At 40.8% G+C, this 17,347-nt stretch overlaps 1 long non-coding RNA gene across 1 annotated transcript; it reads left to right on the plus strand.

Moving 5' to 3' along the window:
- The first annotated feature begins 3,743 nt into the window (after window positions 1–3,743).
- On the plus strand, window positions 3,744–17,143 carry LOC147758029 (uncharacterized). The gene is made up of 5 exons (XR_015320825.1): window positions 3,744–4,620; window positions 5,455–5,756; window positions 6,169–6,262; window positions 15,524–15,665; window positions 15,760–17,143. It is a non-coding gene; the product is annotated as an uncharacterized LOC147758029 (long non-coding RNA).
- Window positions 17,144–17,347: the final 204 nt, after the last annotated feature.

The raw sequence follows: 17,347 nt of genomic DNA on the forward strand, positions 1-17,347 counted from the left end.
TTGATCGAGTGGATTGTCTCTTTCTGCCCGCCGCTTAACCGTGTGAAAGTGTCGAGCTTTTCCTTAAGTCACTGTCGTCGGCGCTCTATCAGACGAGCAAACTGCGACTGATCGAAAAAGGTCAAACGTAGGTAACGTACAAAAGTATTGACAGCGACCGTACTATTGAAAAGCTCCAGCACTGGCTAGTAGTTGTTCCTATTGTAATCGTATTCAGTCGTATTTAGCCTACAAATTTAGGTGGCAACCTTTGCATGAATGTTTATCTAGTGAATAGATTTAGGAGAACGATCTGCGTGCTTCAGTGAGAAGTCCAAAACGAAAAAAAGTGGACCGCGTAGTTTTAGATACATTATTGAGTTTATGTTTTTCTAGGTATGAATGTACAAAGTGAATAATGCGAACTTTTATTGTTAATCAAGAATAGGTTTAAATAAACAAATAACATATGCCCTTCTGCTACTCGTAGAACAATTTTCGTTGAGCCATCAATGATATTAAGAATACATTGTGGTGTACAAGCGAAATATCTGTGTGTATGTTGTTTATAATAGTACCACAGACTCAATCTGATTATTCAAGTACAAGTTCAATGCGACAAAACCTATACATTTTCGGACAGTCTTTTTACGCGTATAGCATACGCACCTACAGGGTTCAGTCCTAGATATTCGCGGCGATCTTGGAAATTGGTACAAGTTTCCTAGAAAACCAGTTGAAGTTGAGCCAGTTCGCATCTAGCAATTATCGTCACCCATGCAGCACACACACGTGCGCTTTATTGTAAATTATTAGCACAACTTACATCAAGGAACTATCGTACATTCGACTTTGTTCCATTATTGACTTCTAGATCAAAGTAGTTATAAACACCTGTGAAGTTCCGTTGATAACATGCTCAGGTATTGGTAGGTCATATGAAATGTTTAGGAAAGATTGTTTTCGAGCTTAGAGTAATTAAATTAAGTAGTTTTATTTTGTATCTTACTGCATAGTGCGATCTTATCTTTTGACATAAATGATAAGTTTACATATATATATATATAAATTTATCATTTATGTATATATACATAAATGATACGGTATGTATATATAATGAACGTACCGTATTAACAAACGAATGCCATTTCATCGTCAGTCTCTCTCGTCGTTCTCAGCTTCACGAGGAGGAATCTATCAATATCTTATTATTATTTAAATACGATATTTTACCCGTATTTCGATTCTATAACATTTCTATTTGCGGTTGTTTCGTCTGTACGGTATCGTCGCGTAGTGCTTAACACTGGACTTTTGGTCAATTTTCAGCCAGATAATTGTCCCGTTATATCTTTTATTTATGAAACACTAACATATATTCTAAAAAACCTACTATCAGATATAGCGCATATATATAAAGATACAGGGCAAATGACCAGCTTAACCTTAAAACATAATGTGGGCGCGGGCAGAAAGTGTCGTATCTCGTCTTGCTTTGTTTGTCTGGTTTTTATGCAACCCCTAAACCGATAAACAATACGACCATGTAACTCAACGTGATATTTCAATGGAAATACGTTACTGATCAATTGCAGTTTTCGAAGAAGGTTTTACGCTTGTTTCGGCTACAAGTGACTCACAGGGTCACGTAAGCTACGACTTCGATTGGTAAATCTGCCAACGGCGATGAACGGGTAGAAATTCCACCTCTGGATTGATGGCCGATATCCTTATCAGGTAAATCCCTAGAGGTAACTTAGGGCCACAGCCCACCACAGAGAGCTCTGTATGGCTCCAGCGCTGATTTGTGGTCGCCTCTGAAATAAAGTAATCGGTTACTCGGCAGAACGTTTGGCAGTGCCGTACGCCACGCCTGCCATTATTATCAGTCGTATTACGTTGACCAGATGCTATGGGTAGATAAACAATCTCGCCATATGTATCTAGTTATCAAAAATCGCTGTGTCGAGTTTAAGCAAGCCACTGTGCGCTTGTATATCCTTTATATGCGAAAGTGATTGAGGTCGATGGTAGAAAACACGGGCCGGCGAGCAGCGTCTTCTATCGCGAACATTTAGCATTGATCGTTTAGTCTTAATCCTTATGCCTTCGTAACTCGTAGCATCAATACGTACGATTAAGTAATTTCAGCGCAAAACATGGCCAGCCTATGTGTGTTTTATTGATGCCTTTTCTAAGATGGCTGCACGTTTTTCGTGGTGAACTGATTCGTCCCGCCCAAATACCTTATCGCTATAGACTGGTCCCGTTATCGGTGCGGGCGGCAACCAATGGATCAGTATAGTTTTTCTAATTCAAGTAATATTTTGTTTAGTAAATCAGGTTAGGTCAGACAAACTCTCGGCGTTACCTGAAAAGAGGCGAAACAATGCATAATCCTGCCATCTTGGCAGGTCGAGCCTCCGGTGCACAAGGATGTACTACTATTCTAGCCGAGCTTTTTCAGGCAAACACTTAAAACGACTTGTGGCCATGGTGGGTATGTACGTACCTAGCGTTCAGTCGTGACTTGGAACAGATTATCTAGTTCGTCTACGAAACGTGCGTTCAGCCATTTAATGCGGCAGACTTTGTCGATCTGTTTACGGCTGTGACCTTTAAACTTGACAATGTCACATTGTATTTGAACGGGTTGTCTGTGTTGAAACGTATTTCTCTCCTTCTGCATAGTCATACAAAAGATGCTACTAGTTTTATACGAATATGCTTTTTACACATCAACAGCTCGAAGTGATTAAAGCTAATAATAAGGATAGTCCTGAAGACGCTAGGCGCTCGGTTAGACAGTGATACTTGTATGGTATGAATCATCCTTTTTTAAAATGTTCTAGATATATTACTTCATTCTTCCGAAGCTTGCTTAGCCTGTCAGTTTCATACGATTGCCAGAGCTATCTAGTGCGAAGAGGCTACCGGTTTATCGCTTGATGTTTTGCGCGATTTGGCTACCAGCCGGACGGATGGCTTCCAGTACGAAACGAAACGTGCTTATGCCTATACTCGAGCCTGAGCCACAACACATTCAAAAGATTAGCAAGCAAATACGTTACCCACAAAGCTCTAGCGTGCTATCGCAAAGGACACCTAGTAGGACATTTTTACCCTACCAATTATATCCTAATGACACTTGGTGGTCATGCGATATTCGATGTTAATGAAATCATATACAACGATTGTATAGAAAGAAAGAGATGCAAAATTTTACGACTGGGGTTCATTCAGCGCTCGTACAAAAGTTTACCGTATTGTCAGCTTTTCTACACGTGTGGAATAGAACGGGATGCTGGATAATTATATTGGCCACAATAGCAGCCTCTCAGAAACTGTCTGTTAGTAGAAACCGCGCACCCATGTTTGTGCAGGCAGATGGTTTGCCGCGTGCTGATTTGCCGCCCCCTTGGTGCAGGGTAAGTATATAACATGATAAATTTGTGTCAGAGCACCAGTTTGGTAACGAATCTGAACTAGTTTGATCTGGCCAGTGCTCGCAGATCTCTATTAACGAAATACGCCTCGCACCCGAAGGTAGTTTCATCGAAGAGTAGAATGTACGCTAAAATTGACGATATACTTCACGCTATGCATCCAAATACAGTCCTAGGGGTTGTTTTCGAGTCTGATACGTCTGAATCTCTACTTGTCTTAAGGCTGTCTTATTTAGGGACAGATTGAGCCGCAGAAACGCCAAGTAGAAGCACGCCGAGCAACACATCTAGATTATAATATACTAGAAAATGCGTTTATACATTTTTCAAATCTCAAGAAGGCAACATGTTTTTCACTAAAAATTTACGGCAGGCCAACACAGCGCTCTGCGGCACTGATCAGCTGCCGCTGCTCGATGATAGGGATTCAAGAAGTCGACGATCACGAGGTTCCCTATTTACGAATAGTACATTAGATATGTACTTTGCAAGTCGAGTTAAAAAAACGACCAATATCGTGTGTTTACAGAACGAAAGTTTCTCTGATGTGGGCAACAGGTTTCTCTTTGTAGTTTGTAACACAATTAAACATTAATGAATTACAATAGAACGTGAAACGATAACGTATGTTGATGATGAAACGGATACGAGCCTATGGAATATGTGTACCAAATCGGAAAACTCAGTCTTTACAGCTTTAACAGAAAATACTGAGTATGATATACAATATTTGTTTAGTGGATACGAGCAAATAGCTAGAGGGCTATGTCATACGTATTACGAATAGTACGTTCATTCTGCTGCTAACACTCATGTATTCTATGAAACAACGTTAAGGAAAAATTTTCTTTTCCAGTTATAGTCAATACTTCGAGTACGTACGTGCTTTTCGTATGCGGCATGACATCAGATCTATCCAAAAGAGGCAACTTGAAATGTATGCAGCGTCGATTGACCCTGATTCTTTGAACGCAAAAGTGTGTCAGTATCGTGTCAAGTGAACACGTCGAGAAAATCAACCTAGCGAGCTTACGGTAAAGGCCATAGCATTTTTCGTCGAGGCTAGCGTTCTAACGTCATGATACGACTTCGTGCGGGTGAAGCCTCATTTGATCTATTTGATATAATAATCTTCGAAAGACATTCGACACACGTTTGCTTTATACACGCGCCACCCCCATATACGCTGCAAATGGTAAGCCGACTGGATTTCCTGTAGACGCTATTTTGTACGAATACGTAATAACGCTAACGTGCTTTTTTCACAATCCCCAACATCGTCTGCCTTTTACTTGCTACACAGTGTCGTTGCCACATCATCGCAATTAGCAATACGTGGAATGGTAACGTGCTAAATCAAGCCGTTTGTCACCAAACAAATGACGTTTTTCCGGTTGTAATTACAACAACCGCTACATTTACCTGGTTCCGGGGAGAATAAAAACAAAAACAACGACAACAACAACAACAACAAACACGAGCAGATAAAGACAGGCATTCAACAAAGACAGTGACAGCAAATACAGGTTCCGTAGCATTTTCGGTTCCGCGATAGAAAGGTATTCACGGTCGGTTGATTCGAAGCTGCAGTGTGAAGTAATAGTAGCTGCATAAATAGCAGGACTATTTGAGGGTCTTTGCCCTTTACCTTTCCTTCTCTCTCTCTCGCTATATCTCTCTCTCGCTTTCTATCTTACGTTAGTTAGTAGCGGTAATCGCATACGGTTAATAGCAGCGTAACAGGGTCCGCATTTGACTAGCGATGCTGTAACGCGTTAAGCCGCAATCGGCGCTGACTGACGCCGAAAGGAGTCGCGGGCGAAATTCCGTCGATGGGCTACTACTGCAGATAACTACAAGGTGGTGGCGATTGCGCAGCTTCGCCGGAAAAAGGCGGAGCAATGGCGCCGTCATATGAAGAACGATCGTTGCTTTCACCTTCATGGCAACAGACGTTTTTATTGCTGTTATTATTATTGTTGTTGTTGTTGTTATTAGTTAAGAATCTATCTAACAGATTCGCATGCAGATTCGTAGGTTCGCTCGAACCGTGGCTTACGGTTAGACGGAAGGACCTTGCGTGCTGGCTCCGTTCGCGCGATCCAAGTTGACACGAACGACTTGCAAGGGTAGGACGAAGGTGATGAAGTAAATGGCGGTGAGGGTAGCAGCAACGACTGCTGGCACAAAGCTACAAGAATCTGCTGTAGCGGATCTGAACGAAATTCGAATGGGTACGCGACAAGCAGCCCTTTTGAATATACCGTAATAAATCCCGTAAGGCATGCGTGAAACGGAGACAGACGTGCCTTCAGACATCGAATAACAACGGTAAAAAGAGCAGCAATTGTACTATTACCTCACAGTCAGACGCTATGCAACATATTTGATCTTTGTTGCCTGTGTATACTATCTAACACGGGCCAATTTTAAGCTTTCAAATGCTTTACACGCATAGTCGTCAATACTACGGCTTTGTCCGAGATAGATTTAGGTAGCAGAGTTTAACATAGGCACAGTGCGAAATAGGCAGATGACAATTCAGTGGTCGAGTGTAACGCAGAGTAAGCAACTGTCCCTCTACGGACAAGGGCTTAGTGGTAATTTATTGATGACAAGGAGATGCTACAAAATCCGATGACTGAATCTCACGATCCGCTTCTCAATGGTAAGCAGGGTTTAATATAACTTACTCGATCAAGTTAATATAAATAAATATCTAATGTCAAGACGGTTTATCTAGTTCGTTCGCATTCGTGGGTCGTTCAATTTTTCAAAGTACAGCGGAATCTCGACAGGCTACGACGCTAGGTCATGGAATTGTGCTAGGAGAACTGGTAAGTTAAAAAGTTGCTTTGTACTTCATAGGACATTTATGTAGGACAACGTTATGGTTTGTTGAAGTTTCAAGGATACGTTTAAAGAAGAAAAAACATTACATGGACGCACTGATCGCATTAGCTGAGACAGAATATATACAACCTACTCGTGTTGAATTTTAGACCTTAAATACTTACAAAACATACAATCGGGAATCTCTATTTGTTCTACATTGCAATTGTTAAGTATAGTTAAAGTATAGAACCCGGATAACGGCGAAGCACTTACAATACGAACTCTTATATTAAACAATCGTATGCTTAAACAACATGATAGAAAAGGCAGCTGATGTTAACGCTCCTCTGAGGTCATGTCGTTCGTTCCCTCTGGAAACAAATTACGCAGTTATGTGAATAGAGAAATGTATTATATTGTGTATCTGTAGCATTATAAATACGTCATTTTCTTTCGCCGATCAGAGGACCCTTGCTTTGACCGATAAAAAGCCAGGAATGTAGTCGGATGAGCCAATATTTTATCAAATCGTTATAGGAATTGGCCGAATGCCCACCGGGGGCTTCCGCAAAGAAAACGCCGGAAAGCCGTTACATTTGAATTCACCATCTCGCTCTCGCCCCATCAACTATCTGTTCCTTCTTTTTACTTTCTTTTTTTTTATCTTTTGTTGATTCTTCTGCTTGACAATGCAACAGCTGGGCATCCGCGATAAAGAAAGCCGGAAGTGCTATATTCGCCCCGTTTTCTCCAGTTCAACTGCCCTAGCAACGTCCGCTATTGTTGTTGTTACTGCGTTACTGCTGGTGTCGATGTTCCGTCCAGCCTCTTCTTCACGGCTGAGAAAAACTGCAATGATAGCTTAAGTATAAGACACATCTAGCATTGCACCGAAACGAACGGAACACCGTTGACCAGTCAACTGTTACCGTGACGCTATGCAAGATGGGCAAAACTGTAGGAGCTGGTGGCGACCTAAGACGAGCTTTTTCTGCTGACTTTCCTTCTTTGCGTCCATGAAATGCTCTACTGATATACGCTAGAAGTTAGCATGCGTGCTGTGTCCGACGGTTGTTGTAGCCTATTTTGCAGTTGTTGCTTGGCACTTCTTACGTTCCCGTGTCGTTCATTTTGGCTGGCTTGTAGGGGCAATAGGCGGCGGGGCTGAAATAGTTCGAAGCGAAATCCTTCCCCTTGACGCCAGCGCTTTTTCTTTTTCCTGTAACGTTGCTTTTGTAAAACGAAAAAAACTGAAGTATGGGAATACAACGAGGGAAGTTGAGGAGTAAAGATGCCTGAAGATTTGTTACCTCTACCCAGAGTTAGTGTTTCCTGTCTACGCTTCGCCGTTTCACTGCCGCGGGCTGATTTCCTCTTTGCTTTCTGTCAATTTGACTTTGCTTTCCGCATAAAACTGCTCTGTCTGCGACTTTTTTCGTTCTGACTAAAGGCAACCGCGAAACAAAAATGGCGTCGTAGACGGAGCGAAATAGTGGGAGGTATAGTGATCCTCAAAAGAAACGGGTCGAAGGGGGCGGCACAGTCATCTCTTACTAATCTGCTGACCAATTGAATAACGACGAATCGAGCCATGTGAGGATCGACGAGACCGTCTACTGACTATAAACTATACTATACTATACGATGACCTATTAAAACTGCCACGCCCAAAGAATATGTTCGACAAATGTTTAAAAGCAGATACCTTGTGAAGAATTGCAGATCACTGAATGTTATCAGAAATGAGCGCCCTTTGTCAAGTGGAACACTCTATGAGAATAGTGGTATTAGAATTGAACAAGTGCTCAGCATGAACGGGAATAAGGCGTTCTTGGATGTCAAGCAGCGGTGGTAGTCCCTGTCTTCTGAAGAATTTGTGTTGATCAATGGTTAGCATCTGACAATTAATTTTTGTGCTAGAAGATGAATCTTTGCGCCGGTAACACCGCTAGCCATTTCGTCATGGTGCTAATAACATAGAGGATATATTTTAATATAATTTCTGTCTTTACGCCCGTCAGCCTTAGAAAGTCCATGGTCAGTCGAGTTAACAAACACGTTTGGTACGAGCGCACAGCTAGTTCAAGATTGCGAAGAAGCTTCCACCTATTCAGCTTTTAAGAATTACACAGATTGTAATGAGCCACTTTAGCTTCCTCTAAACACTCTAGCTAAATTATAATATATCATTAACAACATACAAATACTACACAATTCATGTTCGTAAAGAAGTTTATTTTAAACCACAACTCGCTATAGTTTTTTTTTTTTTTTTTTTTGTGAATTTCTGATCTTTTACAGTGGTTCAGCTATTTTTGTCACTAGTTAAGCTTCAGTAACTCTTTAGCTAAATCGGATTTAACCTACAAGATGTTGACGGTTTAAGATTGCGTAGGAATGAAGCCGAGTGCGTGCACCTGACTATTTTTGTTATGGTGTCTAGAAAGATTCCAGCGCCGAAGGTTGTGAGACATTCCAGGCAAAGTCGGCCAAACAAAAACGCTTGATGGTTTAATGATTTTTAAGTAAAACGTGTTTCCAATACAACAGGTAGAGAAGAGTAATTTCGACTTAGTCTATCTCGTTGTATAGTATCGTTTCTATATCTACGTTTCTAAATCACGTCATACATATAATTTACAAGCTGACAAAAAATGTTAAAGAATAAAAATGACAAAGCACACGTACGCACAAACATGCCCACTTTTCACAAACAGTAGCTCCCATTGAACAGTCGAACTTCGGCGTATCAACAACACTTTAAACAGTTTAGATTTACTAGCTCAGCTAGGGCATTCAACATCACGGTGCACTTAACGACAGTAGTTCCCGCAAAGAGACCCTAAAGCAAATGATAAAATAAGGAAGACACAGAATGAAGACAAAATCCGTGCCTTCAGATCTCGAAAGAAAGCGGCCTGAGGACCCGGGCTTGGGCGTTTTGAATCAGTATACGTTCCATGCACCCATGGTCATAGGGTCGTGACGATAGCTACTGATCCATGACTTTAGACCCAACGTGGATGATAGTAAGGCCCAATAGGTTACAAAGAAGAAGTTACATCGATGTAGCTTACTTCGACTAAATTGTTTCTATCAGATAGATGTTAATGAAAATGCTTATTCGGTCACGACTCGTGACGAGTCGAGAGCGATACAAGCGACAAGACACTCAAGAAACATTAGTAAGTCTAATTAGACATTTACTATTTAATCCTATTGATGCTATAAATGGACATACGTACGTAAAAAAAGCCTAGCTGAAGGCGCATTGTATATACAGGCCATTGGAGGGAAGGCCGAACGTTTTGACTGGTTTTACAGTCGTTCGCAGCTTCAAATTTTTTGAGCTTTTTTGTTTAGCTGGATTAACGCTATTATCGAAGTAACATAGTAGCTCATGCCCAGCAAACCTAGGTCACCTCCATATTAATTTCTCTTCCGACCTAAAGAAGTTATTATTAGAAAACGTAAAGAAGAGATTATTCAGAAGTTATTAAGTGCGATCTGCAAAGTAAATGGATACGTTACCTAAAAAAAAGATAATTGAACTGCATTTTCCCATTAATGGCTGGGGTGGGTCACATGCATGCATCTTTCGGATGAAATAGTTGAAAAAAAAAAGTGAATACTGCCGTCTCAAATAAAGCCAATGATAATCGACATGCGTGACGAACTTTTATTGGGCGTTCTACTTACTTAAAATATTTTTTATCCTCGCCCAACTTCAAGCATAGAATTAAAAATGTATTCTGGAGCTTAAACAAGTGCGTTTGGGATCATTTTATTTAGATGGAAATGGACATCAACTTACAAAAAACTTAAACAAAAATTGCCTCATTGTATACTCATGCACTTGACCTATCAACCCGTCTACCTTTACTTGCAACTTGCCTAATTTTATTTTCGATTTATTTTATTGTCGCGAAATGTCGCGGTTTGTTAACTGGGTTTTTTTTAAATGCTTTTACATTTTTCGGTCCACATTCTACTTCCGGCAATGCTTGTACCAGCCATCAAAGCTGCCCATTTCTACAGCCCAGCCGCTAATTTACTGCACACGATGCTGCATCGAACCCGTAGATTCACTTTAGTTCAGCTCAGCCGATAGTCTGGTATTACCGTTTATCTGTTACTAGCCGCCGTTGTTGTCTATGATGCATCGTTCGTGCGCAAGAAGCTAACTAGAACACAATGGCCGCACACAGATGCGGATAGATCCCCACGGGACGCTATCCTACCTCGCTATAGCCAGTTAACCGGCAACTGGCAGGGGGCTGGGAAACTAAAACTGGAATAGCAGGCATGATATTGTGATTCTGTAATTGGGAACAAATCATTTGGCCATAAGCAAAAAAAACCGCAACAACGGCGACGATACCGTATAGTAGATATGGAAGCGTAAAAGCGATAGGACTACCGACAGTAAAAGCCATCGCGTAAACAGTAATTCTATATGTGAAGATTACGAAAACGACATCTTCTCCTATATATGCTATTGAAAAGTACAAGAAGATTTCGGGAAACAGTATTATTAAAACTGTTGCCTTCGTAAGTGTTGCAGCTTGTCCTCGGTTGCTTCACGACAGTATTGCCATTAACGTTGTCATCATACGGATCAGACAAAGAGATGTGTCTTTGATATTTTCGTATGCTGCTCGCAGACTCCGGAATCTCAAAATAGTAAAGTCGGCCAGTCGGCAAGGAGGCCCCTTAACGTCCCCGGTAGCAACAGCTGAGAATGACAAGCGCTTTTCCGGTCTGTTTTTTTACTTTGCATCTGCCAGACGTCGCCTGTATATGCATGTGTCTCGATTCCAGCTGATCTAGCGCTATAGTGGTTAAAGCTAAGTACGATGTCGACTATGGTAACGATATTCCAGCGGCGATATGGCTTGCGCCGTCGTACCGTTTGCCTTTCGGCTGAACTAGTTATTTTGTATCTTCTGAAAACAAGAAACATTTACAGAAACAAGCTGTCAAAATTAATACCCGCCCGAAGATCTGCTTCGAGGCAACCAATAGCGACAAGTACTGCAAAACTGATGACCTTGTATGGACTCGCGAACTCGTTTACATCCACTGGGGGTTTATTGAGGGGAGTTTGCCGTCATCCATTGTTTTGTTGTCGTTGACGGTAGAGTTCTTGCTAACATCTCCCCAGTGATCTAAAACCGTCTTCACTGCCCCCCACAGTACCTATTGTGCACTGCTTCTCATACATGAGCTTCGATGTCAACGAAATCTGCAGTATGTTCTATACTATACAAGAAGCATATCGACACTGAAAAGACTACAAAAATGGCAGCAGCGGCGTGATCTGACTCAGCGATTGCTCAGATGTTTAAGCTGTTGGGCTGTTGTAGGGACGCTGGCCGGCAATAAAAACAGCAACGGAAACACCGTGATCACAATCATCATCGGCATAACAAGGCAAAGAGTAACAATGCACAACGACTGCGTCCTCGTAAGGTATCACACACTATGTGCGTGTGTGTGTTAGCGACCATGTCTGCCCCGACAACAGCATCCAGCCGGTGTTCAAGTGCCACCAGTAATAGCAGTTGTCGTAAAATAGATATTGCAGTGTAGTGAATGTTATAAAAGAAAAAAACATAACAAAGAAAACGGCAGACAAAATGAACAAGTAAAAAAAACCCGCGCCATCGACGTCAATAGCAAAAGTCGAAGCGGATCCAACGACAAACGAGGAAATCAATGGAACAGGAGGAAGACAACGGGAAGCCATAGCTACACGGAGTAGATGAAAACTAAAGTAAGAAAAAAAAGGCCAAAAAGGGCGCGACTCAGGCAACTAGCGCGCTTTGGATGATCCCGCTAAAAATAGCCACCGAACACAAACCCAACTGGCTGGCCATTCCATCCAACCAACCACTCCCACTGGCTTTGACTGACTGAACCAATATACCGCGCTACCAAAAACGCGAACGACCGACCAGCAGAGGAATTGGAACGGTAGCGGCCGCGGCCGTAGCGGAAGGGCGACAACGGGAAATCATCCCCAACAGCTAAGAAACGAGTGGAAAAATAAGGACGAATCAGAAAAAAAGAAGAAAGAAAAAATCCAACGGCCGAAGTCAGTTCGGAGGAAAGCGGAATGGTGACTAAAGTAAAGGACGGACAATTTTTACGACGAATTTAGATGCACTAGTATTGACTGCGAGTCGTGCTGATATCGAATTAGTGAATTTTAGAAACGTTGTACTAATATCTATATATATATAATTTTTTTAAATTATCATGAAATTCTTGCCCCAACCTGTATTATAATTGTATTTCAATATGGCAAACCCTTAAATCGATTCATTTGTAGATTTTTTACATCATAATTCACGGCCTACTTATTGAATCATCCTTTTATCCATTGTATTCATAACATTCATAATGACAGACTTGCGTCCATAGAAGAATGGCATTGACCGATGGTTCCGTCATGTTCTATCACATAGTACAAACATGAGCTAATGCTGAGCACGTAAACGGTTACAGGGTGTTCTAGCTTGTGCATGATACCGCCAAAATTGGTGAAGGTAAAGAAACTGAGATTAGATATTTTTTTCCCTCTACGTAAGTTCCAGTTCATTGATTGAAGCCAACTATGACCTTATGGAAGCAAAGTCACTACGTTCGTCGAGTGGTTAACACCGTTTCGGAGTGGAGCGTAGACAAAGTCAGCCGTCAACGTTCATCGTTGAGCTTTGTGCAAGCCCCAAGTAGACTTGCGTAGATCAAAGCAGACCGTATTTCCAGACAGACCAATATTATAAACCGTAATAGATGTATTAGTTAAAACAGGACAACCATACTTTAAACAAGTATTTGTAACTAAAGTAAAGATGTAACATGTGGTATTTATTATCGTATGTCCTTTTTAGTGACCTTTTTAGGCAGGGACAAATGGTGCGGCCGAAGCGAACGTCTCTATGTTTGCTTCAAACCGGCTGCTGTCGCATGACCTTAATTTAATTCTTCACAGGGACGCCCCATTTTTCTTCCTTAATTGTACAGTCGGAACCCTCAAAAACTTGTTCCAGTTTCTGAGGATGTAACGTATTCAGAGAAATTCAATTGATCTAGTTAAATGCGAGTTGATGATTTCTGCGCTGTTATCAATGAAATTGACCAACAGAATACATAAATACATGACAAAGGCAATAAGGAACACAAATAATATTCTATTATCTTCTCACTGAGATCAATCCTGACGTTTCTTTATGTAATAGAAACCCTGTCGCGTAAACGCATGATAAGTGGATAGCTGTAGAAAGAGAAATTTCAAACGTTTTTGCCACTTCTTTTCCCTTTTGAAAAGATCTTTTTCAGTACAATTAAAGTCACACTGAGTCAAACTCTTTTGTTGCCGAGCAGCGTTTCACCTCTTATTCAGCGTTCTTTTGAACTGCAGTAACCGCTTACTAATTTGGAAACATTCAGAAAATTCAAAATCAAAGTTGTACCCAACGCCGGTGTCTACTCTCGCTGAACACGTTAAGCTTGTATGTTATCCTTTTTTTTTTTCTAACGAATGAGCCGTAATAAAAAGAAACAATGTAAAATTAAGTACGATAATAACGAGTCAATTAGCATACGGACAACATTATACAATTCATCGTCTAACACCAGCCAACAGCTTAAAACACTAACTAAAAAGCGGTTCTTAACTATCATTGTATATGATGATTGCAATTAAAAAAAGACACATAAAAAAAATAACACACGGTCATAATATCGGGTGGTAGGATAGTAAAGTTTCGATATAGATATTCAACAGACTGGGAAAAAAAAAAGAAAAAAACAAATAGCTGTTATTCTTTTAGGGCCAATAAGGTTGAAAAAGGTATGAGTGGACTTGTAGCCTGGCGAGTAAACGTTTTAGTATTCCGTGAATGATAAAGCTTATAATTCTCAGAAATGTGCTCAGTAAAAATGCGCCTAATTCATCATATACATGAAAACTAAATTTACTAGCAAGATTAATTATTACTGAGGTAGTAATTACCCCGACAGATCTTTGTAAGTCAACTATTCCCAGGGGCAAATATATGGAGTTTAACATCAACTTGAATAGATTAACATATGATCATGTTAGTCTATTTACGTTGTTTAATAGCCTAGTAAATGGCGCACTGAACTTATTATTATCTGATACTTAAATCTAATTAGGTATTACGTGCAGTACTGCCCTTCTCCGGAGATGAATGGCCCCCAGCACGAAGTAGTGTATTTGATCTCGGTTCTAAACATAGAGTACCGTACCTAATGTCCCCACCATCGCTGGAAACTTTCCAATCTGCCGAAAGTTTCTTTCAGATCACCTTAAATCGAATATTACATAGTCACAATTGTAATTCGACAGGTAGTTCGTACTACTTTTTTGTCTTTTCACCTACAGAGGTCCAACCAGAAAGCAATTTTAACATTATTGCTTCCAACAAAGCATGACTATGACTATATGGCAGCGGTGGCATTAATACAAACTATGAGCTTGCTCAGGCCTCTCCCGATATTGACAGCGAGGGCGAAAGGCCTTGATGATGCTGACCGTTGTTCCTGCACAAATTTGGTAGTACTTTCTCCATGAAGCTGGAATAAGACAGCTCTATACAATAAGGCCAGCAGCGCCGGTGATAGCGGACAGCTGCAGCTAGACGAAGAAGCTTTATGACAGAGAAATTTAGACGAAAGCAGCCATAATCCTCTCAAGCTACTGCGTCGTGACTCAGCCACAATCGGAACGGTCGATCATGATATGTTCCAAACATAGTCTAGGACTTCCGTAAAGTTACTCGGAAGAATCCTGAGCTGAAGAATGTCGTATCGAGTATAAACATCCAGCTCTTCCTTCAGCTGCGTTATTATGCTTGTTTACATTACTCGTATCGAAATTGTACAAATTTAAGTCCTGATCGATTAAGTTATTATTATTATTTTTTTTTTATTATTATTATTATTAATTAAGAATTACCACAGCTGTCTCTTTGTTCCAATTTGAATATCCAGTCTTGAAGTAAATGACGTTTTTTCAGGATAATTCGACGGATTGCTTGTTCGTAGAAGCATTTCTGACGAATTAGTCCTATGAACCAATGGAGCGATTTATTGAGATGTTACCCACGAGCTTTAAGAACGATTATAAAATGCAGTTCCCGAGGAAATCCGGAACTAGGCGATAAAAGGCCCTGTAGGCTAAATCAATTAAATCCGTTTATTACTTGTACACTTATTTTCTTATCCCCGGCGAGGTCGACGAATGCCCCTACGAAGAGCAACGCCTGCATTGGGACCAACAGAAGCATTTCAGTGATCCACCATCTTCCTTCAGCGAAAACAAATAGTATCATGACGACCAAAAGACCACCAGATCTGCTTCTACAACGGATATAGGTGAGCTTTGCAAAGCCCCCTACTAGTCCGTTTTTGGCAGAGTTGACACCGAAAGCTAGCATTAACACCCCCGTACTTAAAACATTTTCAGCAGGACGCCACAACAACGCGTCATCAACTGGGTCTATTCTGAAAACGACTTATGAACTGGCATCATGCTGGACGAAGTTATCAGCAACAGATGGCGCTCTCGTACGTCGAAATTGACCTACTGCTGCAACGACGGAATGAGTTATCTTAAGAGTTGTACATTCTAGCAACATAAATAACTCTGCATTTTCGACAACAACATAAGCTGCTTCAATGAGTTGGCCTCACGGGTCAGCAACAGCTTGTGAGGTATTTCCCAGGTATATGGAGCCATTGCTATTGATACGATACAAACTATATATTTGGGATCAAAGATCGGTCGTTGAAGGAGCTGGCACTTCTGCTATATACCCGAAGCAAACTTGTTCGACTTTATTTAAGCGTTCGTTATTTTCCGTAAGGATGCCCGCGTCAGTACCACGGAAAGCGTAGATGCATTGGACTCGAGAACTGCACGAGAATGCACGTGAAAAGTTTTGATGGGCCTGCTCGAAGATGGCTCACGGCCCGTCTGGTAACTCCATATATGAACTAAAAGCCCGTGATTTATCCGAGCTTTACTTTTAAGTTGCCGACCATGACAAAATCCATTCGAGTTCTATACAACTAACAGGCACATCATGTGCTTTGTTGTGGCTAATAGGCAACAAGGTATTTTATGAGAAACCTAATAGGGTCACTATCTCCTTGATAGGAATGTACGGCAACAATACAGTAACAGGGTAGTCATTTCTGGATGTTCTTGTGACCCATTTAGATGACGAGGTCGTCCATACATGGCAGGTCAATGATAAATTGAAGAGACACATTACATAAGGTCCCGGTGTCTATCAAGGCGGGCGATGGGAGGAGGGCCATGGCAAAGTGATAAATATCGAGAGTCGCTCAATCAAGTCTTGCGCACGCTGGGTATCTGAAAGGAAAGCAATCGGGATTATCGGAACAGGCAAGTTTATCGGCGCCACGCACGATCATTTGGGCGTTTATCAGATGAGCGCAGACAGCCCAAATAGCATCGAAACTATAAAACATCCAGAATTGTAAACATGTGTACGCGAACATTGTAAATTCGTCTTCGTAAAATTACGATGAAGTACGTGAAGCTGATATATTATAAAAGCTTTTTGGGCTCAGTAAGATAGGTCACATGAACCTAAACGTTGCATCTAAATACATCCACTGCTTATATTGTATATATGTTGTTATGTATTATAAAAAGAACACGTGTCTAAGTTTAAATATTATTTTAGATGACACACTTATGTGATGCCACGAAGCTTGAGGCGGATCGTTGTTAAGATTATTTAATTAATCATTAAAACAACACGAACGATACTGTAAAATATTTCTATGAAAATAAATTTATAACAGCAATGAACCCGCAGACATTTTGTTAAGCATTGACAAAATGCAAAAGGTTATATATACTACATTGTATATACAACACAAGGAAGATTTTGGGGAAAACGCTTTCAAACATGAAAAATAACTTTGTCGATTTTTTTCAAATGCATATAGCTAATGGTGGAAAATAATTATAGGGCCAAGTATATATATTTTTTAAAACCTGAAAAACTGGAGGGGTCGACATG

The sequence above is a fragment of the Varroa destructor genome, unplaced genomic scaffold (assembly GCF_002443255.2).
Source record: "Varroa destructor unplaced genomic scaffold, Vdes_3.0 BEIS01000002.1, whole genome shotgun sequence".
Lineage (NCBI taxonomy): Eukaryota > Metazoa > Arthropoda > Arachnida > Mesostigmata > Varroidae > Varroa > Varroa destructor.